Raw genomic sequence first — 22,878 nt, forward strand, 5'->3', positions numbered from 1 at the left:
TGTGCGAGGGAAGGGAAGGGCCAGTGCAGGGCTCCTCCAGCGGTTGCTTGGCCGCCCAGGCTCAGCGCCGCACGGAGTGCACCAGGCTCCCAGGGCCCCTGGATGGGGTCTGCAGCCCCGCACACCCGGAGGCTGACTCCCTGGGCGCCCAGCAGCTGCCTCACACACGTAGCTTCCCTAGCGCTCTCCTCCCCAGCAGAGACGTGTGCAGCTGGTTGGGGCCTGCCCCTGCGTGCCTGGGCTCCCGCCCACAGCCCCAGCTCAGGGCAAGCAGCCCCTGAGCCAAGACCTGCAGGAGGCGCAGAGCGCCCCCACCTGGAAGCCGAGTGAACAGCTGGCGGGGAGGCGAGCCTCCTCGAGGGAAGAAGAGGCAGCCCAGCCTCGTTTGGCTCAAGCCCTACTTGGCTGGAGCCGAGTGCGCCTCCAGGACGGCACAGCGCCAGCTCTGCTCAGAGGCCCGTTGTGGCAGAGTTGCTGGCGCGAGGCTGCTCTGCCCTGGGCGAGCCTTGCCCAGACTTGCCTCGCTGCTAGGCTTCCTGCCCAGGAAGGAGCAGGCTGCGCGAGGCTGGGAGACGCCACTGGCGCCTTCCTGGCCTCAGCTCCGCTCCTGCCTTGCCTTTGCACCTAGGCCCCATGCGTCCTTGGGGAGGGCTTAGGGGCCGGTGGCTTGCACACTGCCAAGGGCTCCAGCAGGAAGAGCTCTGTGCGAGGGAAGGGAAGTGCCAGTGCAGGGCTCCTCCAGCGGTTGCTTGGCCGCCCAGGCTCAGCGCCGCACGGAGTGCACCAGGCTCCCAGGGCCCCTGGCTGGGGTCTGCAGCCCCGCACACCCGGAGGCTGACTCCCTGGGCGCCCAGCAGCTGCCTCACACACGTAGCTTCCCTAGCGCTCTCCTCCCCAGCAGAGACGTGTGCAGCTGGTTGGGGCCTGCCCCTGCGTGCCTGGGCTCCCGCCCACAGCCCCAGCTCAGGGCAAGCAGCCCCTGAGCCAAGACCTGCAGGAGGCGCAGAGCGCCCCCACCTGGAAGCCGAGTGAACAGCTGGCGGGGAGGCGAGCCTCCTCGAGGGAAGAAGAGGCAGCCCAGCCTCGTTTGGCTCAAGCCCTACATGGCTGGAGCCGAGTGCGCCTCCAGGACGGCACAGCGCCAGCTCTGCTCAGAGGCCCGTTCTGGCAGAGTTGCTGGCGCGAGGCTGCTCTGCCCTGGGCGAGCCTTGCCCAGACTTGCCTCGCTGCTAGGCTTCCTGCCCAGGAAGGAGCAGGCTGCGCGAGGCTGGGAGACGCCACTGGCGCCTTCCTGGCCTCAGCTCCGCTCCTGCCTTGCCTTTGCACCTAGGCCCCAGGCGTCCTTGGGGAGGGCTTAGGGGCCGGTGGCTTGCACACTGCCAAGGGCTCCAGCAGGAAGAGCTCTGTGCGAGGGAAGGGAAGTGCCAGTGCAGGGCTCCTCCAGCGGTTGCTTGGCCGCCCAGGCTCAGCGCCGCACGGAGTGCACCAGGCTCCCAGGGCCCCTGGCTGGGGTCTGCAGCCCCGCACACCCGGAGGCTGACTCCCTGGGCGCCCAGCAGCTGCCTCACACACGTAGCTTCCCTAGCGCTCTCCTCCCCAGCAGAGACGTGTGCAGCTGGTTGGGGCCTGCCCCTGCGTGCCTGGGCTCCCGCCCACAGCCCCAGCTCAGGGCAAGCAGCCCCTGAGCCAAGACCTGCAGGAGGCGCAGAGCGCCCCCACCTGGAAGCCGAGTGAACAGCTGGCGGGGAGGCGAGCCTCCTCGAGGGAAGAAGAGGCAGCCCAGCCTCGTTTGGCTCAAGCCCTACTTGGCTGGAGCCGAGTGCGCCTCCAGGACGGCACAGCGCCAGCTCTGCTCAGAGGCCCGTTCTGGCAGAGTTGCTGGCGCGAGGCTGCTCTGCCCTGGGCGAGCCTTGCCCAGACTTGCCTCGCTGCTAGGCTTCCTGCCCAGGAAGGAGCAGGCTGCGCGAGGCTGGGAGACGCCACTGGCGCCTTCCTGGCCTCAGCTCCGCTCCTGCCTTGCCTTTGCACCTAGGCCCCAGGCGTCCTTGGGGAGGGCTTAGGGGCCGGTGGCTTGCACACTGCCAAGGGCTCCAGCAGGAAGAGCTCTGTGCGAGGGAAGGGAAGGGCCAGTGCAGGGCTCCTCCAGCGGTTGCTTGGCCGCCCAGGCTCAGCGCCGCACGGAGTGCACCAGGCTGCCAGGGCCCCTGGCTGGGGTCTGCAGCCCCGCACACCCGGAGGCTGACTCCCTGGGCGCCCAGCAGCTGCCTCACACACGTAGCTTCCCTAGCGCTCTCCTCCCCAGCAGAGACGTGTGCAGCTGGTTGGGGCCTGCCCCTGCGTGCCTGGGCTCCCGCCCACAGCCCCAGCTCAGGGCAAGCAGCCCCTGAGCCAAGACCTGCAGGAGGCGCAGAGCGCCCCCACCTGGAAGCCGAGTGAACAGCTGGCGGGGTGGCGAGCCTCCTCGAGGGAAGAAGAGGCAGCCCAGCCTCGTTTGGCTCAAGCCCTACTTGGCTGGAGCCGTGTGCGCCTCCAGGACGGCAGAGCTTCAGCTCTGCTCAGAGGCCCGTTCTGGCAGAGTTGCTGGCGCGAGGCTGCTCTGCCCTGGGCGAGCCTTGCCCAGACTTGCCTCGCTGCTAGGCTTCCTGCCCAGGAAGGAGCAGGCTGCGCGAGGCTGGGAGACGCCACTGGCGCCTTCCTGGCCTCAGCTCCGCTCCTGCCTTGCCTTTGCACCTAGGCCCCATGCGTCCTTGGGGAGGGCTTAGGGGCCGGTGGCTTGCACACTGCCAAGGGCTCCAGCAGGAAGAGCTCTGTGCGAGGGAAGGGAAGGGCCAGTGCAGGGCTCCTCCAGCGGTTGCTTGGCCGCCCAGACTCAGCGCCGCACGGAGTGCACCAGGCTCCCAGGGCCCCTGGCTGGGGTCTGCAGCCCCGCACACCCGGAGGCTGACTCCCTGGGCGCCCAGCAGCTGCCTCACACACGTAGCTTCCCTAGCGCTCTCGTCCCCAGCAGAGACGTGTGCAGCTGGTTGGGGCCTGCCCCTGCGTGCCTGGGCTCCCACCCACAGCCCCAGCTCAGGGCAAGCAGCCCCTGAGCCAAGACCTGCAGGAGGCGCAGAGCGCCCCCACCTGGAAGCCGAGTGAACAGCGGGCGGGGAGGCGAGCCTCCTCGAGGGAAGAAGAGGCAGCCCAGCCTCGTTTGGCTCAAGCCCTACTTGGCTGGAGCCGAGTGCGCCTCCAGGACGGCAGAGCTCCAGGTCTGCTGAGAGGCCCGTTCTGGCAGAGTTGCTGGAGCGAGGCTGCTCTGCCCTGGGCGAGCCTTGCCCAGACTTGCCTCGCTGCTAGGCTTCCTGCCCAGGAAGGAGCAGGCTGGGCGAGGCTGGGAGACGCCACTGGCGCCTTCCTGGCCTCAGCTCCGCTCCTGCCTTGCCTTTGCACCTAGGCCCCAGGCGTCCTTGGGGAGGGCTTAGGGGCCGGTGGCTTGCACACTGCCAAGGGCTCCAGCAGGAAGAGCTCTGTGCGAGGGAAGGGAAGGGCCAGTGCAGGGCTCCTCCAGCGGTTGCTTGGCCGCCCAGGCTCAGCGCCGCACGGAGTGCACCAGGCTCCCAGGGCCCCTGGCTGGGGTCTGCAGCCCCGCACACCCGGAGGCTGACTCCCTGGGCGCCCAGCAGCTGCCTCACACACGTAGCTTCCCTAGCGCTCTCGTCCCCAGCAGAGACGTGTGCAGCTGGTTGGGGCCTGCCCCTGCGTGCCTGGGCTCCCACCCACAGCCCCAGCTCAGGGCAAGCAGCCCCTGAGCCAAGACCTGCAGGAGGCGCAGAGCGCCCCCACCTGGAAGCCGAGTGAACAGCTGGCGGGGAGGCGAGCCTCCTCGAGGGAAGAAGAGGCAGCCCAGCCTCGTTTGGCTCAAGCCCTACTTGGCTGGAGCCGAGTGCGCCTCCAGGACGGCAGAGCTCCAGGTCTGCTGAGAGGCCCGTTCTGGCAGAGTTGCTGGAGCGAGGCTGCTCTGCCCTGGGCGAGCCTTGCCCAGACTTGCCTCGCTGCTAGGCTTCCTGCCCAGGAAGGAGCAGGCTGGGCGAGGCTGGGAGACGCCACTGGCGCCTTCCTGGCCTCAGCTCCGCTCCTGCCTTGCCTTTGCACCTAGGCCCCAGGCGTCCTTGGGGAGGGCTTAGGGGCCGGTGGCTTGCACACTGCCAAGGGCTCCAGCAGGAAGAGCTCTGTGCGAGGGAAGGGAAGGGCCAGTGCAGGGCTCCTCCAGCGGTTGCTTGGCCGCCCAGGCTCAGCGCCGCACGGAGTGCACCAGGCTCCCAGGGCCCCTGGCTGGGGTCTGCAGCCCCGCACACCCGGAGGCTGACTCCCTGGGCGCCCAGCAGCTGCCTCACACACGTAGCTTCCCTAGCGCTCTCCTCCCCAGCAGAGACGTGTGCAGCTGGTTGGGGCCTGCCCCTGCGTGCCTGGGCTCCCGCCCACAGCCCCAGCTCAGGGCAAGCAGCCCCTGAGCCAAGACCTGCAGGAGGCGCAGAGCGCCCCCACCTGGAAGCCGAGTGAACAGCTGGCGGGGAGGCGAGCCTCCTCGAGGGAAGAAGAGGCAGCCCAGCCTCGTTTGGCTCAAGCCCTACTTGGCTGGAGCCGAGTGCGCCTCCAGGACGGCACAGCGCCAGCTCTGCTCAGAGGCCCGTTCTGGCAGAGTTGCTGGCGCGAGGCTGCTCTGCCCTGGGCGAGCCTTGCCCAGACTTGCCTCGCTGCTAGGCTTCCTGCCCAGGAAGGAGCAGGCTGCGCGAGGCTGGGAGACGCCACTGGCGCCTTCCTGGCCTCAGCTCCGCTCCTGCCTTGCCTTTGCACCTAGGCCCCAGGCGTCCTTGGGGAGGGCTTAGGGGCCGGTGGCTTGCACACCGCCAAGGGCTCCAGCAGGAAGAGCTCTGTGCGAGGGAAGGGAAGTGCCAGTGCAGGGCTCCTCCAGCGGTTGCTTGGCCGCCCAGGCTCAGCGCCGCACGGAGTGCACCAGGCTCCCAGGGCCCCTGGCTGGGGTCTGCAGCCCCGCACACCCGGAGGCTGACTCCCTGGGCGCCCAGCAGCTGCCTCACACACGTAGCTTCCCTAGCGCTCTCCTCCCCAGCAGAGACGTGTGCAGCTGGTTGGGGCCTGCCCCTGCGTGCCTGGACTCCCGCCCACAGCCCCAGCTCAGGGCAAGCAGCCCCTGAGCCAAGACCTGCAGGAGGCGCAAAGCGCCCCCACCTGGAAGCCGAGTGAACAGCTGGCGGGGAGGCGAGCCTCCTCGAGGGAAGAAGAGGCAGCCCAGCCTCGTTTGGCTCAAGCCCTACTTGGCTGGAGCCGAGTGCGCCTCCAGGACGGCAGAGCTCCAGCTCTGCTCAGAGGCCCGTTCTGGCAGAGTTGCTGGCGCGAGGCTGCTCTGCCCTGGGCGAGCCTTGCCCAGACTTGCCTCGCTGCTAGGCTTCCTGCCCAGGAAGGAGCAGGCTGCGCGAGGCTGGGAGACGCCACTGGCGCCTTCCTGGCCTCAGCTCCGCTCCTGCCTTGCCTTTGCACCTAGGCCCCAGGCGTCCTTGGGGAGGGCTTAGGGGCCGGTGGCTTGCACACTGCCAAGGGCTCCAGCAGTAAGAGCTCTGTGCGAGGGAAGGGAAGGGCCAGTGCAGGGCTCCTCCAGCGGTTGCTTGGCCGCCCAGGCTCAGCGCCGCACGGAGTGCACCAGGCTCCCAGGGCCCCTGGCTGGGGTCTGCAGCCCCGCACACCCGGAGGCTGACTCCCTGGGCGCCCAGCAGCTGCCTCACACACGTAGCTTCCCTAGCGCTCTCCTCCCCAGCAGAGACGTGTGCAGCTGGTTGGGGCCTGCCCCTGCGTGCCTGGGCTCCCGCCCACAGCCCCAGCTCAGGGCAAGCAGCCCCTGAGCCAAGACCTGCAGGAGGCGCAGAGCGCCCCCACCTGGAAGCCGAGTGAACAGCTGGCGGGGAGGCGAGCCTCCTCGAGGGAAGAAGAGGCAGCCCAGCCTCGTTTGGCTCAAGCCCTACTTGGCTGGAGCCGAGTGCGCCTCCAGGACGGCAGAGCTCCAGCTCTGCTCAGAGGCCCGTTCTGGCAGAGTTGCTGGCGCGAGGCTGCTCTGCCCTGGGCGAGCCTTGCCCAGACTTGCCTCGCTGCTAGGCTTCCTGCCCAGGAAGGAGCAGGCTGCGCGAGGCTGGGAGACGCCACTGGCGCCTTCATGGCCTCAGCTCCGCTCCTGCCTTGCCTTTGCACCTAGGCCCCAGGCGTCCTTGGGGAGGGCTTAGGGGCCGGTGGCTTGCACACTGCCAAGGGCTCCAGCAGGAAGAGCTCTGTGCGAGGGAAGGGAAGGGCCAGTGCAGGGCTCCTCCAGCGGTTGCTTGGCCGCCCAGGCTCAGCGCCGCACGGAGTGCACCAGGCTGCCAGGGCCCCTGGCTGGGGTCTGCAGCCCCGCACACCCGGAGGCTGACTCCCTGGGCGCCCAGCAGGTGCCTCACACACGTAGCTTCCCTAGCGCTCTCCTCCCCAGCAGAGACGTGTGCAGCTGGTTGGGGCCTGCCCCTGCGTGCCTGGGCTCCCGCCCACAGCCCCAGCTCAGGGCAAGCAGCCCCTGAGCCAAGACCTGCAGGAGGCGCAGAGCGCCCCCACCTGGAAGCCGAGTGAACAGCTGGCGGGGTGGCGAGCCTCCTCGAGGGAAGAAGAGGCAGCCCAGCCTCGTTTGGCTCAAGCCCTACTTGGCTGGAGCCGAGTGCGCCTCCAGGACGGCAGAGCTCCAGCTCTGCTGAGAGGCCCGTTCTGGCAGAGTTGCTGGCGCGAGGCTGCTCTGCCCTGGGCGAGCCTTGCCCAGACTTGCCTCGCTGCTAGGCTTCCTGCCCAGGAAGGAGCAGGCTGCGCGAGGCTGGGAGACGCCACTGGCGCCTTCCTGGCCTCAGCTCCGCTCCTGCCTTGCCTTTGCACCTAGGCCCCAGGCGTCCTTGGGGAGGGCTTAGGGGCCGGTGGCTTGCACACTGCCAAGGGCTCCAGCAGGAAGAGCTCTGTGCGAGGGAAGGGAAGGGCCAGTGCAGGGCTCCTCCAGCGGTTGCTTGGCCGCCCAGGCTCAGCGCCGCACGGAGTGCACCAGGCTGCCAGGGCCCCTGGCTGGGGTCTGCAGCCCCGCACACCCGGAGGCTGACTCCCTGGGCGCCCAGCAGCTGCCTCACACACGTAGCTTCCCTAGCGCTCTCCTCCCCAGCAGAGACGTGTGCAGCTGGTTGGGGCCTGCCCCTGCGTGCCTGGGCTCCCGCCCACAGCCCCAGCTCAGGGCAAGCAGCCCCTGAGCCAAGACCTGCAGGAGGCGCAGAGCGCCCCCACCTGGAAGCCGAGTGAACAGCTGGCGGGGTGGCGAGCCTCCTCGAGGGAAGAAGAGGCAGCCCAGCCTCGTTTGGCTCAAGCCCTACTTGGCTGGAGCCGTGTGCGCCTCCAGGACGGCAGAGCTTCAGCTCTGCTCAGAGGCCCGTTCTGGCAGAGTTGCTGGTGCGAGGCTGCTCTGCCCTGGGCGAGCCTTGCCCAGACTTGCCTCGCTGCTAGGCTTCCTGCCCAGGAAGGAGCAGGCTGCGCGAGGCTGGGAGACGCCACTGGCGCCTTCCTGGCCTCAGCTCCGCTCCTGCCTTGCCTTTGCACCTAGGCCCCATGCGTCCTTGGGGAGGGCTTAGGGGCCGGTGGCTTGCACACTGCCAAGGGCTCCAGCAGGAAGAGCTCTGTGCGAGGGAAGGGAAGGGCCAGTGCAGGGCTCCTCCAGCGGTTGCTTGGCCGCCCAGACTCAGCGCCGCACGGAGTGCACCAGGCTCCCAGGGCCCCTGGCTGGGGTCTGCAGCCCCGCACACCCGGAGGCTGACTCCCTGGGCGCCCAGCAGCTGCCTCACACACGTAGCTTCCCTAGCGCTCTCGTCCCCAGCAGAGACGTGTGCAGCTGGTTGGGGCCTGCCCCTGCGTGCCTGGGCTCCCACCCACAGCCCCAGCTCAGGGCAAGCAGCCCCTGAGCCAAGACCTGCAGGAGGCGCAGAGCGCCCCCACCTGGAAGCCGAGTGAACAGCTGGCGGGGAGGCGAGCCTCCTCGAGGGAAGAAGAGGCAGCCCAGCCTCGTTTGGCTCAAGCCCTACTTGGCTGGAGCCGAGTGCGCCTCCAGGACGGCAGAGCTCCAGGTCTGCTGAGAGGCCCGTTCTGGCAGAGTTGCTGGAGCGAGGCTGCTCTGCCCTGGGCGAGCCTTGCCCAGACTTGCCTCGCTGCTAGGCTTCCTGCCCAGGAAGGAGCAGGCTGGGCGAGGCTGGGAGACGCCACTGGCGCCTTCCTGGCCTCAGCTCCGCTCCTGCCTTGCCTTTGCACCTAGGCCCCAGGCGTCCTTGGGGAGGGCTTAGGGGCCGGTGGCTTGCACACTGCCAAGGGCTCCAGCAGGAAGAGCTCTGTGCGAGGGAAGGGAAGGGCCAGTGCAGGGCTCCTCCAGCGGTTGCTTGGCCGCCCAGGCTCAGCGCCGCACGGAGTGCACCAGGCTCCCAGGGCCCCTGGATGGGGTCTGCAGCCCCGCACACCCGGAGGCTGACTCCCTGGGCGCCCAGCAGCTGCCTCACACACGTAGCTTCCCTAGCGCTCTCCTCCCCAGCAGAGACGTGTGCAGCTGGTTGGGGCCTGCCCCTGCGTGCCTGGGCTCCCGCCCACAGCCCCAGCTCAGGGCAAGCAGCCCCTGAGCCAAGACCTGCAGGAGGCGCAGAGCGCCCCCACCTGGAAGCCGAGTGAACAGCTGGCGGGGAGGCGAGCCTCCTCGAGGGAAGAAGAGGCAGCCCAGCCTCGTTTGGCTCAAGCCCTACTTGGCTGGAGCCGAGTGCGCCTCCAGGACGGCACAGCGCCAGCTCTGCTCAGAGGCCCGTTCTGGCAGAGTTGCTGGCGCGAGGCTGCTCTGCCCTGGGCGAGCCTTGCCCAGACTTGCCTCGCTGCTAGGCTTCCTGCCCAGGAAGGAGCAGGCTGCGCGAGGCTGGGAGACGCCACTGGCGCCTTCCTGGCCTCAGCTCCGCTCCTGCCTTGCCTTTGCACCTAGGCCCCAGGCGTCCTTGGGGAGGGCTTAGGGGCCGGTGGCTTGCACACTGCCAAGGGCTCCAGCAGGAAGAGCTCTGTGCGAGGGAAGGGAAGTGCCAGTGCAGGGCTCCTCCAGCGGTTGCTTGGCCGCCCAGGCTCAGCGCCGCACGGAGTGCACCAGGCTCCCAGGGCCCCTGGCTGGGGTCTGCAGCCCCGCACACCCGGAGGCTGACTCCCTGGGCGCCCAGCAGCTGCCTCACACACGTAGCTTCCCTAGCGCTCTCCTCCCCAGCAGAGACGTGTGCAGCTGGTTGGGGCCTGCCCCTGCGTGCCTGGACTCCCGCCCACAGCCCCAGCTCAGGGCAAGCAGCCCCTGAGCCAAGACCTGCAGGAGGCGCAAAGCGCCCCCACCTGGAAGCCGAGTGAACAGCTGGCGGGGAGGCGAGCCTCCTCGAGGGAAGAAGAGGCAGCCCAGCCTCGTTTGGCTCAAGCCCTACTTGGCTGGAGCCGAGTGCGCCTCCAGGACGGCAGAGCTCCAGCTCTGCTCAGAGGCCCGTTCTGGCAGAGTTGCTGGCGCGATGCTGCTCTGCCCTGGGCGAGCCTTGCCCAGACTTGCCTCGCTGCTAGGCTTCCTGCCCAGGAAGGAGCAGGCTGCGCGAGGCTGGGAGACGCCACTGGCGCCTTCCTGGCCTCAGCTCCGCTCCTGCCTTGCCTTTGCACCTAGGCCCCAGGCGTCCTTGGGGAGGGCTTAGGGGCCGGTGGCTTGCACACTGCCAAGGGCTCCAGCAGTAAGAGCTCTGTGCGAGGGAAGGGAAGGGCCAGTGCAGGGCTCCTCCAGCGGTTGCTTGGCCGCCCAGGCTCAGCGCCGCACGGAGTGCACCAGGCTCCCAGGGCCCCTGGCTGGGGTCTGCAGCCCCGCACACCCGGAGGCTGACTCCCTGGGCGCCCAGCAGCTGCCTCACACACGTAGCTTCCCTAGCGCTCTCCTCCCCAGCAGAGACGTGTGCAGCTGGTTGGGGCCTGCCCCTGCGTGCCTGGGCTCCCGCCCACAGCCCCAGCTCAGGGCAAGCAGCCCCTGAGCCAAGACCTGCAGGAGGCGCAGAGCGCCCCCACCTGGAAGCCGAGTGAACAGCTGGCGGGGAGGCGAGCCTCCTCGAGGGAAGAAGAGGCAGCCCAGCCTCGTTTGGCTCAAGCCCTACTTGGCTGGAGCCGTGTGCGCCTCCAGGACGGCAGAGCTCCAGCTCTGCTCAGAGGCCCGTTCTGGCAGAGTTGCTGGCGCGAGGCTGCTCTGCCCTGGGCGAGCCTTGCCCAGACTTGCCTCGCTGCTAGGCTTCCTGCCCAGGAAGGAGCAGGCTGCGCGAGGCTGGGAGACGCCACTGGCGCCTTCCTGGCCTCAGCTCCGCTCCTGCCTTGCCTTTGCACCTAGGCCCCAGGCGTCCTTGGGGAGGGCTTAGGGGCCGGTGGCTTGCACACTGCCAAGGGCTCCAGCAGGAAGAGCTCTGTGCGAGGGAAGGGAAGGGCCAGTGCAGGGCTCCTCCAGCGGTTGCTTGGCCGCCCAGGCTCAGCGCCGCACGGAGTGCACCAGGCTCCCAGGGCCCCTGGATGGGGTCTGCAGCCCCGCACACCCGGAGGCTGACTCCCTGGGCGCCCAGCAGCTGCCTCACACACGTAGCTTCCCTAGCGCTCTCCTCCCCAGCAGAGACGTGTGCAGCTGGTTGGGGCCTGCCCCTGCGTGCCTGGGCTCCCGCCCACAGCCCCAGCTCAGGGCAAGCAGCCCCTGAGCCAAGACCTGCAGGAGGCGCAGAGCGCCCCCACCTGGAAGCCGAGTGAACAGCTGGCGGGGAGGCGAGCCTCCTCGAGGGAAGAAGAGGCAGCCCAGCCTCGTTTGGCTCAAGCCCTACTTGGCTGGAGCCGAGTGCGCCTCCAGGACGGCACAGCGCCAGCTCTGCTCAGAGGCCCGTTGTGGCAGAGTTGCTGGCGCGAGGCTGCTCTGCCCTGGGCGAGCCTTGCCCAGACTTGCCTCGCTGCTAGGCTTCCTGCCCAGGAAGGAGCAGGCTGCGCGAGGCTGGGAGACGCCACTGGCGCCTTCCTGGCCTCAGCTCCGCTCCTGCCTTGCCTTTGCACCTAGGCCCCATGCGTCCTTGGGGAGGGCTTAGGGGCCGGTGGCTTGCACACTGCCAAGGGCTCCAGCAGGAAGAGCTCTGTGCGAGGGAAGGGAAGTGCCAGTGCAGGGCTCCTCCAGCGGTTGCTTGGCCGCCCAGGCTCAGCGCCGCACGGAGTGCACCAGGCTCCCAGGGCCCCTGGCTGGGGTCTGCAGCCCCGCACACCCGGAGGCTGACTCCCTGGGCGCCCAGCAGCTGCCTCACACACGTAGCTTCCCTAGCGCTCTCCTCCCCAGCAGAGACGTGTGCAGCTGGTTGGGGCCTGCCCCTGCGTGCCTGGGCTCCCGCCCACAGCCCCAGCTCAGGGCAAGCAGCCCCTGAGCCAAGACCTGCAGGAGGCGCAGAGCGCCCCCACCTGGAAGCCGAGTGAACAGCTGGCGGGGAGGCGAGCCTCCTCGAGGGAAGAAGAGGCAGCCCAGCCTCGTTTGGCTCAAGCCCTACATGGCTGGAGCCGAGTGCGCCTCCAGGACGGCACAGCGCCAGCTCTGCTCAGAGGCCCGTTCTGGCAGAGTTGCTGGCGCGAGGCTGCTCTGCCCTGGGCGAGCCTTGCCCAGACTTGCCTCGCTGCTAGGCTTCCTGCCCAGGAAGGAGCAGGCTGCGCGAGGCTGGGAGACGCCACTGGCGCCTTCCTGGCCTCAGCTCCGCTCCTGCCTTGCCTTTGCACCTAGGCCCCAGGCGTCCTTGGGGAGGGCTTAGGGGCCGGTGGCTTGCACACTGCCAAGGGCTCCAGCAGGAAGAGCTCTGTGCGAGGGAAGGGAAGTGCCAGTGCAGGGCTCCTCCAGCGGTTGCTTGGCCGCCCAGGCTCAGCGCCGCACGGAGTGCACCAGGCTCCCAGGGCCCCTGGCTGGGGTCTGCAGCCCCGCACACCCGGAGGCTGACTCCCTGGGCGCCCAGCAGCTGCCTCACACACGTAGCTTCCCTAGCGCTCTCCTCCCCAGCAGAGACGTGTGCAGCTGGTTGGGGCCTGCCCCTGCGTGCCTGGGCTCCCGCCCACAGCCCCAGCTCAGGGCAAGCAGCCCCTGAGCCAAGACCTGCAGGAGGCGCAGAGCGCCCCCACCTGGAAGCCGAGTGAACAGCTGGCGGGGAGGCGAGCCTCCTCGAGGGAAGAAGAGGCAGCCCAGCCTCGTTTGGCTCAAGCCCTACTTGGCTGGAGCCGAGTGCGCCTCCAGGACGGCACAGCGCCAGCTCTGCTCAGAGGCCCGTTCTGGCAGAGTTGCTGGCGCGAGGCTGCTCTGCCCTGGGCGAGCCTTGCCCAGACTTGCCTCGCTGCTAGGCTTCCTGCCCAGGAAGGAGCAGGCTGCGCGAGGCTGGGAGACGCCACTGGCGCCTTCCTGGCCTCAGCTCCGCTCCTGCCTTGCCTTTGCACCTAGGCCCCAGGCGTCCTTGGGGAGGGCTTAGGGGCCGGTGGCTTGCACACTGCCAAGGGCTCCAGCAGGAAGAGCTCTGTGCGAGGGAAGGGAAGGGCCAGTGCAGGGCTCCTCCAGCGGTTGCTTGGCCGCCCAGGCTCAGCGCCGCACGGAGTGCACCAGGCTGCCAGGGCCCCTGGCTGGGGTCTGCAGCCCCGCACACCCGGAGGCTGACTCCCTGGGCGCCCAGCAGCTGCCTCACACACGTAGCTTCCCTAGCGCTCTCCTCCCCAGCAGAGACGTGTGCAGCTGGTTGGGGCCTGCCCCTGCGTGCCTGGGCTCCCGCCCACAGCCCCAGCTCAGGGCAAGCAGCCCCTGAGCCAAGACCTGCAGGAGGCGCAGAGCGCCCCCACCTGGAAGCCGAGTGAACAGCTGGCGGGGTGGCGAGCCTCCTCGAGGGAAGAAGAGGCAGCCCAGCCTCGTTTGGCTCAAGCCCTACTTGGCTGGAGCCGTGTGCGCCTCCAGGACGGCAGAGCTTCAGCTCTGCTCAGAGGCCCGTTCTGGCAGAGTTGCTGGCGCGAGGCTGCTCTGCCCTGGGCGAGCCTTGCCCAGACTTGCCTCGCTGCTAGGCTTCCTGCCCAGGAAGGAGCAGGCTGCGCGAGGCTGGGAGACGCCACTGGCGCCTTCCTGGCCTCAGCTCCGCTCCTGCCTTGCCTTTGCACCTAGGCCCCATGCGTCCTTGGGGAGGGCTTAGGGGCCGGTGGCTTGCACACTGCCAAGGGCTCCAGCAGGAAGAGCTCTGTGCGAGGGAAGGGAAGGGCCAGTGCAGGGCTCCTCCAGCGGTTGCTTGGCCGCCCAGACTCAGCGCCGCACGGAGTGCACCAGGCTCCCAGGGCCCCTGGCTGGGGTCTGCAGCCCCGCACACCCGGAGGCTGACTCCCTGGGCGCCCAGCAGCTGCCTCACACACGTAGCTTCCCTAGCGCTCTCGTCCCCAGCAGAGACGTGTGCAGCTGGTTGGGGCCTGCCCCTGCGTGCCTGGGCTCCCACCCACAGCCCCAGCTCAGGGCAAGCAGCCCCTGAGCCAAGACCTGCAGGAGGCGCAGAGCGCCCCCACCTGGAAGCCGAGTGAACAGCTGGCGGGGAGGCGAGCCTCCTCGAGGGAAGAAGAGGCAGCCCAGCCTCGTTTGGCTCAAGCCCTACTTGGCTGGAGCCGAGTGCGCCTCCAGGACGGCAGAGCTCCAGGTCTGCTGAGAGGCCCGTTCTGGCAGAGTTGCTGGAGCGAGGCTGCTCTGCCCTGGGCGAGCCTTGCCCAGACTTGCCTCGCTGCTAGGCTTCCTGCCCAGGAAGGAGCAGGCTGGGCGAGGCTGGGAGACGCCACTGGCGCCTTCCTGGCCTCAGCTCCGCTCCTGCCTTGCCTTTGCACCTAGGCCCCAGGCGTCCTTGGGGAGGGCTTAGGGGCCGGTGGCTTGCACACTGCCAAGGGCTCCAGCAGGAAGAGCTCTGTGCGAGGGAAGGGAAGGGCCAGTGCAGGGCTCCTCCAGCGGTTGCTTGGCCGCCCAGGCTCAGCGCCGCACGGAGTGCACCAGTCTCCCAGGGCCCCTGGCTGGGGTCTGCAGCCCCGCACACCCGGAGGCTGACTCCCTGGGCGCCCAGCAGCTGCCTCACACACGTAGCTTCCCTAGCGCTCTCCTCCCCAGCAGAGACGTGTGCAGCTGGTTGGGGCCTGCCCCTGCGTGCCTGGGCTCCCGCCCACAGCCCCAGCTCAGGGCAAGCAGCCCCTGAGCCAAGACCTGCAGGAGGCGCAGAGCGCCCCCACCTGGAAGCCGAGTGAACAGCTGGCGGGGAGGCGAGCCTCCTCGAGGGAAGAAGAGGCAGCCCAGCCTCGTTTGGCTCAAGCCCTACTTGGCTGGAGCCGAGTGCGCCTCCAGGACGGCACAGCGCCAGCTCTGCTCAGAGGCCCGTTCTGGCAGAGTTGCTGGCGCGAGGCTGCTCTGCCCTGGGCGAGCCTTGCCCAGACTTGCCTCGCTGCTAGGCTTCCTGCCCAGGAAGGAGCAGGCTGCGCGAGGCTGGGAGACGCCACTGGCGCCTTCCTGGCCTCAGCTACGCTCCTGCCTTGCCTTTGCACCTAGGCCCCAGGCGTCCTTGGGGAGGGCTTAGGGGCCGGTGGCTTGCACACTGCCAAGGGCTCCAGCAGGAAGAGCTCTGTGCGAGGGAAGGGAAGTGCCAGTGCAGGGCTCCTCCAGCGGTTGCTTGGCCGCCCAGGCTCAGCGCCGCACGGAGTGCACCAGGCTCCCAGGGCCCCTGGCTGGGGTCTGCAGCCCCGCACACCCGGAGGCTGACTCCCTGGGCGCCCAGCAGCTGCCTCACACACGTAGCTTCCCTAGCGCTCTCCTCCCCAGCAGAGACGTGTGCAGCTGGTTGGGGCCTGCCCCTGCGTGCCTGGACTCCCGCCCACAGCCCCAGCTCAGGGCAAGCAGCCCCTGAGCCAAGACCTGCAGGAGGCGCAAAGCGCCCCCACCTGGAAGCCGAGTGAACAGCTGGCGGGGAGGCGAGCCTCCTCGAGGGAAGAAGAGGCAGCCCAGCCTCGTTTGGCTCAAGCCCTACTTGGCTGGAGCCGAGTGCGCCTCCAGGACGGCAGAGCTCCAGCTCTGCTCAGAGGCCCGTTCTGGCAGAGTTGCTGGCGCGAGGCTGCTCTGCCCTGGGCGAGCCTTGCCCAGACTTGCCTCGCTGCTAGGCTTCCTGCCCAGGAAGGAGCAGGCTGCGCGAGGCTGGGAGACGCCACTGGCGCCTTCCTGGCCTCAGCTCCGCTCCTGCCTTGCCTTTGCACCTAGGCCCCAGGCGTCCTTGGGGAGGGCTTAGGGGCCGGTGGCTTGCACACTGCCAAGGGCTCCAGCAGTAAGAGCTCTGTGCGAGGGAAGGGAAGGGCCAGTGCAGGGCTCCTCCAGCGGTTGCTTGGCCGCCCAGGCTCAGCGCCGCACGGAGTGCACCAGGCTCCCAGGGCCCCTGGCTGGGGTCTGCAGCCCCGCACACCCGGAGGCTGACTCCCTGGGCGCCCAGCAGCTGCCTCACACACGTAGCTTCCCTAGCGCTCTCCTCCCCAGCAGAGACGTGTGCAGCTGGTTGGGGCCTGCCCCTGCGTGCCTGGGCTCCCGCCCACAGCCCCAGCTCAGGGCAAGCAGCCCCTGAGCCAAGACCTGCAGGAGGCGCAGAGCGCCCCCACCTGGAAGCCGAGTGAACAGCTGGCGGGGAGGCGAGCCTCCTCGAGGGAAGAAGAGGCAGCCCAGCCTCGTTTGGCTCAAGCCCTACTTGGCTGGAGCCGTGTGCGCCTCCAGGACGGCAGAGCTCCAGCTCTGCTCAGAGGCCCGTTCTGGCAGAGTTGCTGGCGCGAGCCTGCTCTGCCCTGGGCGAGCCTTGCCCAGACTTGCCTCGCTGCTAGGCTTCCTGCCCAGGAAGGAGCAGGCTGCGCGAGGCTGGGAGACGCCACTGGCGCCTTCCTGGCCTCAGCTCCGCTCCTGCCTTGCCTTTGCACCTAGGCCCCATGCGTCCTTGGGGAGGGCTTAGGGGCCGGTGGCTTGCACACTGCCAAGGGCTCCAGCAGGAAGAGCTCTGTGCGAGGGAAGGGAAGGGCCAGTGCAGGGCTCCTCCAGCGGTTGCTTGGCCGCCCAGACTCAGCGCCGCACGGAGTGCACCAGGCTCCCAGGGCCCCTGGCTGGGGTCTGCAGCCCCGCACACCCGGAGGCTTACTCCCTGGGCGCCCAGCAGCTGCCTCACACACGTAGCTTCCCTAGCGCTCTCGTCCCCAGCAGAGACGTGTGCAGCTGGTTGGGGCCTGCCCCTGCGTGCCTGGGCTCCCACCCACAGCCCCAGCTCAGGGCAAGCAGCCCCTGAGCCAAGACCTGCAGGAGGCGCAGAGCGCCCCCACCTGGAAGCCGAGTGAACAGCTGGCGGGGAGGCGAGCCTCCTCGAGGGAAGAAGAGGCAGCCCAGCCTCCTTTGGCTCAAGCCCTACTTGGCTGGAGCCGAGTGCGCCTCCAGGACGGCAGAGCTCCAGGTCTGCTGAGAGGCCCGTTCTGGCAGAGTTGCTGGAGCGAGGCTGCTCTGCCCTGGGCGAGCCTTGCCCAGACTTGCCTCGCTGCTAGGCTTCCTGCCCAGGAAGGAGCAGGCTGGGCGAGGCTGGGAGACGCCACTGGCGCCTTCCTGGCCTCAGCTCCGCTCCTGCCTTGCCTTTGCACCTAGGCCCCAGGCGTCCTTGGGGAGGGCTTAGGGGCCGGTGGCTTGCACACTGCCAAGGGCTCCAGCAGGAAGAGCTCTGTGCGAGGGAAGGGAAGGGCCAGTGCAGGGCTCCTCCAGCGGTTGCTTGGCCGCCCAGGCTCAGCGCCGCACGGAGTGCACCAGGCTCCCAGGGCCCCTGGATGGGGTCTGCAGCCCCGCACACCCGGAGGCTGACTCCCTGGGCGCCCAGCAGCTGCCTCACACACGTAGCTTCCCTAGCGCTCTCCTCCCCAGCAGAGACGTGTGCAGCTGGTTGGGGCCTGCCCCTGCGTGCCTGGGCTCCCGCCCACAGCCCCAGCTCAGGGCAAGCAGCCCCTGAGCCAAGACCTGCAGGAGGCGCAGAGCGCCCCCACCTGGAAGCCGAGTGAACAGCTGGCGGGGAGGCGAGCCTCCTCGAGGGAAGAAGAGGCAGCCCAGCCTCGTTTGGCTCAAGCCCTACTTGGCTGGAGCCGAGTGCGCCTCCAGGACGGCAGAGCTCCAGCTCTGCTGAGAGGCCCGTTCTGGCAGAGTTGCTGGCGCGAGGCTGCTCTGCCCTGGGCGAGCCTTGCCCAGACTTGCCTCGCTGCTAGGCTTCCTGCCCAGGAAGGAGCAGGCTGCGCGAGGCTGGGAGACGCCACTGGCGCCTTCCTGGCCTCAGCTCCGCTCCTGCCTTGCCTTTGCACCTAGGCCCCAGGCGTCCTTGGGGAGGGCTTAGGGGCCGGTGGCTTGCACACTGCCAAGGGCTCCAGCAGGAAGAGCTCTGTGCGAGGGAAGGGAAGGGCCAGTGCAGGGCTCCTCCAGCGGTTGCTTGGCCGCCCAGGCTCAGCGCCGCACGGAGTGCACCAGGCTGCCAGGGCCCCTGGCTGGGGTCTGCAGCCCCGCACACCCGGAGGCTGACTCCCTGGGCGCCCAGCAGCTGCCTCACACACGTAGCTTCCCTAGCGCTCTCCTCCCCAGCAGAGACGTGTGCAGCTGGTTGGGGCCTGCCCCTGCGTGCCTGGGCTCCCGCCCACAGCCCCAGCTCAGGGCAAGCAGCCCCTGAGCCAAGACCTGCAGGAGGCGCAGAGCGCCCCCACCTGGAAGCCGAGTGAACAGCTGGCGGGGTGGCGAGCCTCCTCGAGGGAAGAAGAGGCAGCCCAGCCTCGTTTGGCTCAAGCCCTACTTGGCTGGAGCCGTGTGCGCCTCCAGGACGGCAGAGCTTCAGCTCTGCTCAGAGGCCCGTTCTGGCAGAGTTGCTGGCGCGAGGCTGCTCTGCCCTGGGCGAGCCTTGCCCAGACTTGCCTCGCTGCTAGGCTTCCTGCCCAGGAAGGAGCAGGCTGCGCGAGGCTGGGAGACGCCACTGGCGCCTTCCTGGCCTCAGCTCCGCTCCTGCCTTGCCTTTGCACCTAGGCCCCATGCGTCCTTGGGGAGGGCTTAGGGGCCGGTGGCTTGCACACTGCCAAGGGCTCCAGCAGGAAGAGCTCTGTGCGAGGGAAGGGAAGGGCCAGTGCAGGGCTCCTCCAGCGGTTGCTTGGCCGCCCAGACTCAGCGCCGCACGGAGTGCACCAGGCTCCCAGGGCCCCTGGCTGGGGTCTGCAGCCCCGCACACCCGGAGGCTTACTCCCTGGGCGCCCAGCAGCTGCCTCACACACGTAGCTTCCCTAGCGCTCTCGTCCCCAGCAGAGACGTGTGCAGCTGGTTGGGGCCTGCCCCTGCGTGCCTGGGCTCCCACCCACAGCCCCAGCTCAGGGCAAGCAGCCCCTGAGCCAAGACCTGCAGGAGGCGCAGAGCGCCCCCACCTGGAAGCCGAGTGAACAGCTGGCGGGGAGGCGAGCCTCCTCGAGGGAAGAAGAGGCAGCCCAGCCTCCTTTGGCTCAAGCCCTACTTGGCTGGAGCCGAGTGCGCCTCCAGGACGGCAGAGCTCCAGGTCTGCTGAGAGGCCCGTTCTGGCAGAGTTGCTGGAGCGAGGCTGCTCTGCCCTGGGCGAGCCTTGCCCAGACTTGCCTCGCTGCTAGGCTTCCTGCCCAGGAAGGAGCAGGCTGGGCGAGGCTGGGAGACGCCACTGGCGCCTTCCTGGCCTCAGCTCCGCTCCTGCCTTGCCTTTGCACCTAGGCCCCAGGCGTCCTTGGGGAGGGCTTAGGGGCCGGTGGCTTGCACACTGCCAAGGGCTCCAGCAGGAAGAGCTCTGTGCGAGGGAAGGGAAGGGCCAGTGCAGGGCTCCTCCAGCGGTTGCTTGGCCGCCCAGGCTCAGCGCCGCACGGAGTGCACCAGGCTCCCAGGGCCCCTGGATGGGGTCTGCAGCCCCGCACACCCGGAGGCTGACTCCCTGGGCGCCCAGCAGCTGCCTCACACACGTAGCTTCCCTAGCGCTCTCCTCCCCAGCAGAGACGTGTGCAGCTGGTTGGGGCCTGCCCCTGCGTGCCTGGGCTCCCGCCCACAGCCCCAGCTCAGGGCAAGCAGCCCCTGAGCCAAGACCTGCAGGAGGCGCAGAGCGCCCCCACCTGGAAGCCGAGTGAACAGCTGGCGGGGAGGCGAGCCTCCTCGAGGGAAGAAGAGGCAGCCCAGCCTCGTTTGGCTCAAGCCCTACTTGGCTGGAGCCGAGTGCGCCTCCAGGACGGCAGAGCTCCAGCTCTGCTGAGAGGCCCGTTCTGGCAGAGTTGCTGGCGCGAGGCTGCTCTGCCCTGGGCGAGCCTTGCCCAGACTTGCCTCGCTGCTAGGCTTCCTGCCCAGGAAGGAGCAGGCTGCGCGAGGCTGGGAGACGCCACTGGCGCCTTCCTGGCCTCAGCTCCGCTCCTGCCTTGCCTTTGCACCTAGGCCCCAGGCGTCCTTGGGGAGGGCTTAGGGGCCGGTGGCTTGCACACTGCCAAGGGCTCCAGCAGGAAGAGCTCTGTGCGAGGGAAGGGAAGGGCCAGTGCAGGGCTCCTCCAGCGGTTGCTTGGCCGCCCAGGCTCAGCGCCGCACGGAGTGCACCAGGCTGCCAGGGCCCCTGGCTGGGGTCTGCAGCCCCGCACACCCGGAGGCTGACTCCCTGGGCGCCCAGCAGCTGCCTCACACACGTAGCTTCCCTAGCGCTCTCCTCCCCAGCAGAGACGTGTGCAGCTGGTTGGGGCCTGCCCCTGCGTGCCTGGGCTCCCGCCCACAGCCCCAGCTCAGGGCAAGCAGCCCCTGAGCCAAGACCTGCAGGAGGCGCAGAGCGCCCCCACCTGGAAGCCGAGTGAACAGCTGGCGGGGTGGCGAGCCTCCTCGAGGGAAGAAGAGGCAGCCCAGCCTCGTTTGGCTCAAGCCCTACTTGGCTGGAGCCGTGTGCGCCTCCAGGACGGCAGAGCTTCAGCTCTGCTCAGAGGCCCGTTCTGGCAGAGTTGCTGGCGCGAGGCTGCTCTGCCCTGGGCGAGCCTTGCCCAGACTTGCCTCGCTGCTAGGCTTCCTGCCCAGGAAGGAGCAGGCTGCGCGAGGCTGGGAGACGCCACTGGCGCCTTCCTGGCCTCAGCTCCGCTCCTGCCTTGCCTTTGCACCTAGGCCCCATGCGTCCTTGGGGAGGGCTTAGGGGCCGGTGGCTTGCACACTGCCAAGGGCTCCAGCAGGAAGAGCTCTGTGCGAGGGAAGGGAAGGGCCAGTGCAGGGCTCCTCCAGCGGTTGCTTGGCCGCCCAGGCTCAGCGCCGCACGGAGTGCACCAGGCTCCCAGGGCCCCTGGATGGGGTCTGCAGCCCCGCACACCCGGAGGCTGACTCCCTGGGCGCCCAGCAGCTGCCTCACACACGTAGCTTCCCTAGCGCTCTCCTCCCCAGCAGAGACGTGTGCAGCTGGTTGGGGCCTGCCCCTGCGTGCCTGGGCTCCCGCCCACAGCCCCAGCTCAGGGCAAGCAGCCCCTGAGCCAAGACCTGCAGGAGGCGCAGAGCGCCCCCACCTGGAAGCCGAGTGAACAGCTGGCGGGGAGGCGAGCCTCCTCGAGGGAAGAAGAGGCAGCCCAGCCTCGTTTGGCTCAAGCCCTACTTGGCTGGAGCCGAGTGCGCCTCCAGGACGGCAGAGCTCCAGCTCTGCTGAGAGGCCCGTTCTGGCAGAGTTGCTGGCGCGAGGCTGCTCTGCCCTGGGCGAGCCTTGCCCAGACTTGCCTCGCTGCTAGGCTTCCTGCCCAGGAAGGAGCAGGCTGCGCGAGGCTGGGAGACGCCACTGGCGCCTTCCTGGCCTCAGCTCCGCTCCTGCCTTGCCTTTGCACCTAGGCCCCAGGCGTCCTTGGGGAGGGCTTAGGGGCCGGTGGCTTGCACACTGCCAAGGGCTCCAGCAGGAAGAGCTCTGTGCGAGGGAAGGGAAGGGCCAGTGCAGGGCTCCTCCAGCGGTTGCTTGGCCGCCCAGGCTCAGCGCCGCACGGAGTGCACCAGGCTGCCAGGGCCCCTGGCTGGGGTCTGCAGCCCCGCACACCCGGAGGCTGACTCCCTGGGCGCCCAGCAGCTGCCTCACACACGTAGCTTCCCTAGCGCTCTCCTCCCCAGCAGAGACGTGTGCAGCTGGTTGGGGCCTGCCCCTGCGTGCCTGGGCTCCCGCCCACAGCCCCAGCTCAGGGCAAGCAGCCCCTGAGCCAAGACCTGCAGGAGGCGCAGAGCGCCCCCACCTGGAAGCCGAGTGAACAGCTGGCGGGGTGGCGAGCCTCCTCGAGGGAAGAAGAGGCAGCCCAGCCTCGTTTGGCTCAAGCCCTACTTGGCTGGAGCCGTGTGCGCCTCCAGGACGGCAGAGCTTCAGCTCTGCTCAGAGGCCCGTTCTGGCAGAGTTGCTGGCGCGAGGCTGCTCTGCCCTGGGCGAGCCTTGCCCAGACTTGCCTCGCTGCTAGGCTTCCTGCCCAGGAAGGAGCAGGCTGCGCGAGGCTGGGAGACGCCACTGGCGCCTTCCTGGCCTCAGCTCCGCTCCTGCCTTGCCTTTGCACCTAGGCCCCATGCGTCCTTGGGGAGGGCTTAGGGGCCGGTGGCTTGCACACTGCCAAGGGCTCCAGCAGGAAGAGCTCTGTGCGAGGGAAGGGAAGGGCCAGTGCAGGGCTCCTCCAGCGGTTGCTTGGCCGCCCAGGCTCAGCGCCGCACGGAGTGCACCAGGCTCCCAGGGCCCCTGGCTGGGGTCTGCAGCCCCGCACACCCGGAGGCTGACTCCCTGGGCGCCCAGCAGCTGCCTCACACACGTAGCTTCCCTAGCGCTCTCCTCCCCAGCAGAGACGTGTGCAGCTGGTTGGGGCCTGCCCCTGCGTGCCTGGGCTCCCGCCCACAGCCCCAGCTCAGGGCAAGCAGCCCCTGAGCCAAGACCTGCAGGAGGCGCAGAGCGCCCCCACCTGGAAGCCGAGTGAACAGCTGGCGGGGAGGCGAGCCTCCTCGAGGGAAGAAGAGGCAGCCCAGCCTCGTTTGGCTCAAGCCCTACTTGGCTGGAGCCGAGTGCGCCTCCAGGACGGCAGAGCTCCAGCTCTGCTGAGAGGCCCGTTCTGGCAGAGTTGCTGGCGCGAGGCTGCTCTGCCCTGGGCGAGCCTTGCCCAGACTTGCCTCGCTGCTAGGCTTCCTGCCCAGGAAGGAGCAGGCTGCGCGAGGCTGGGAGACGCCACTGGCGCCTTCCTGGCCTCAGCTCCGCTCCTGCCTTGCCTTTGCACCTAGGCCCCAGGCGTCCTTGGGGAGGGCTTAGGGGCCGGTGGCTTGCACACTGCCAAGGGCTCCAGCAGGAAGAGCTCTGTGCGAGGGAAGGGAAGGGCCAGTGCAGGGCTCCTCCAGCGGTTGCTTGGCCGCCCAGGCTCAGCGCCGCACGGAGTGCACCAGGCTGCCAGGGCCCCTGGCTGGGGTCTGCAGCCCCGCACACCCGGAGGCTGACTCCCTGGGCGCCCAGCAGATGCCTCACACACGTAGCTTCCCTAGCGCTCTCCTCCCCAGCAGAGACGTGTGCAGCTGGTTGGGGCCTGCCCCTGCGTGCCTGGGCTCCCGCCCACAGCCCCAGCTCAGGGCAAGCAGCCCCCGAGCCAAGACCTGCAGGAGGCGCAGAGCGCCCCCACCTGGAAGCCGAGTGAACAGCTGGCGGGGTGGCGAGCCTCCTCGAGGGAAGAAGAGGCAGCCCAGCCTCGTTTGGCTCAAGCCCTACTTGGCTGGAGCCG

The sequence above is a fragment of the Ovis canadensis genome, chromosome 22, assembly GCF_042477335.2.
Source record: "Ovis canadensis isolate MfBH-ARS-UI-01 breed Bighorn chromosome 22, ARS-UI_OviCan_v2, whole genome shotgun sequence".
NCBI classification, from domain to species: Eukaryota; Metazoa; Chordata; class Mammalia; order Artiodactyla; family Bovidae; genus Ovis; species Ovis canadensis.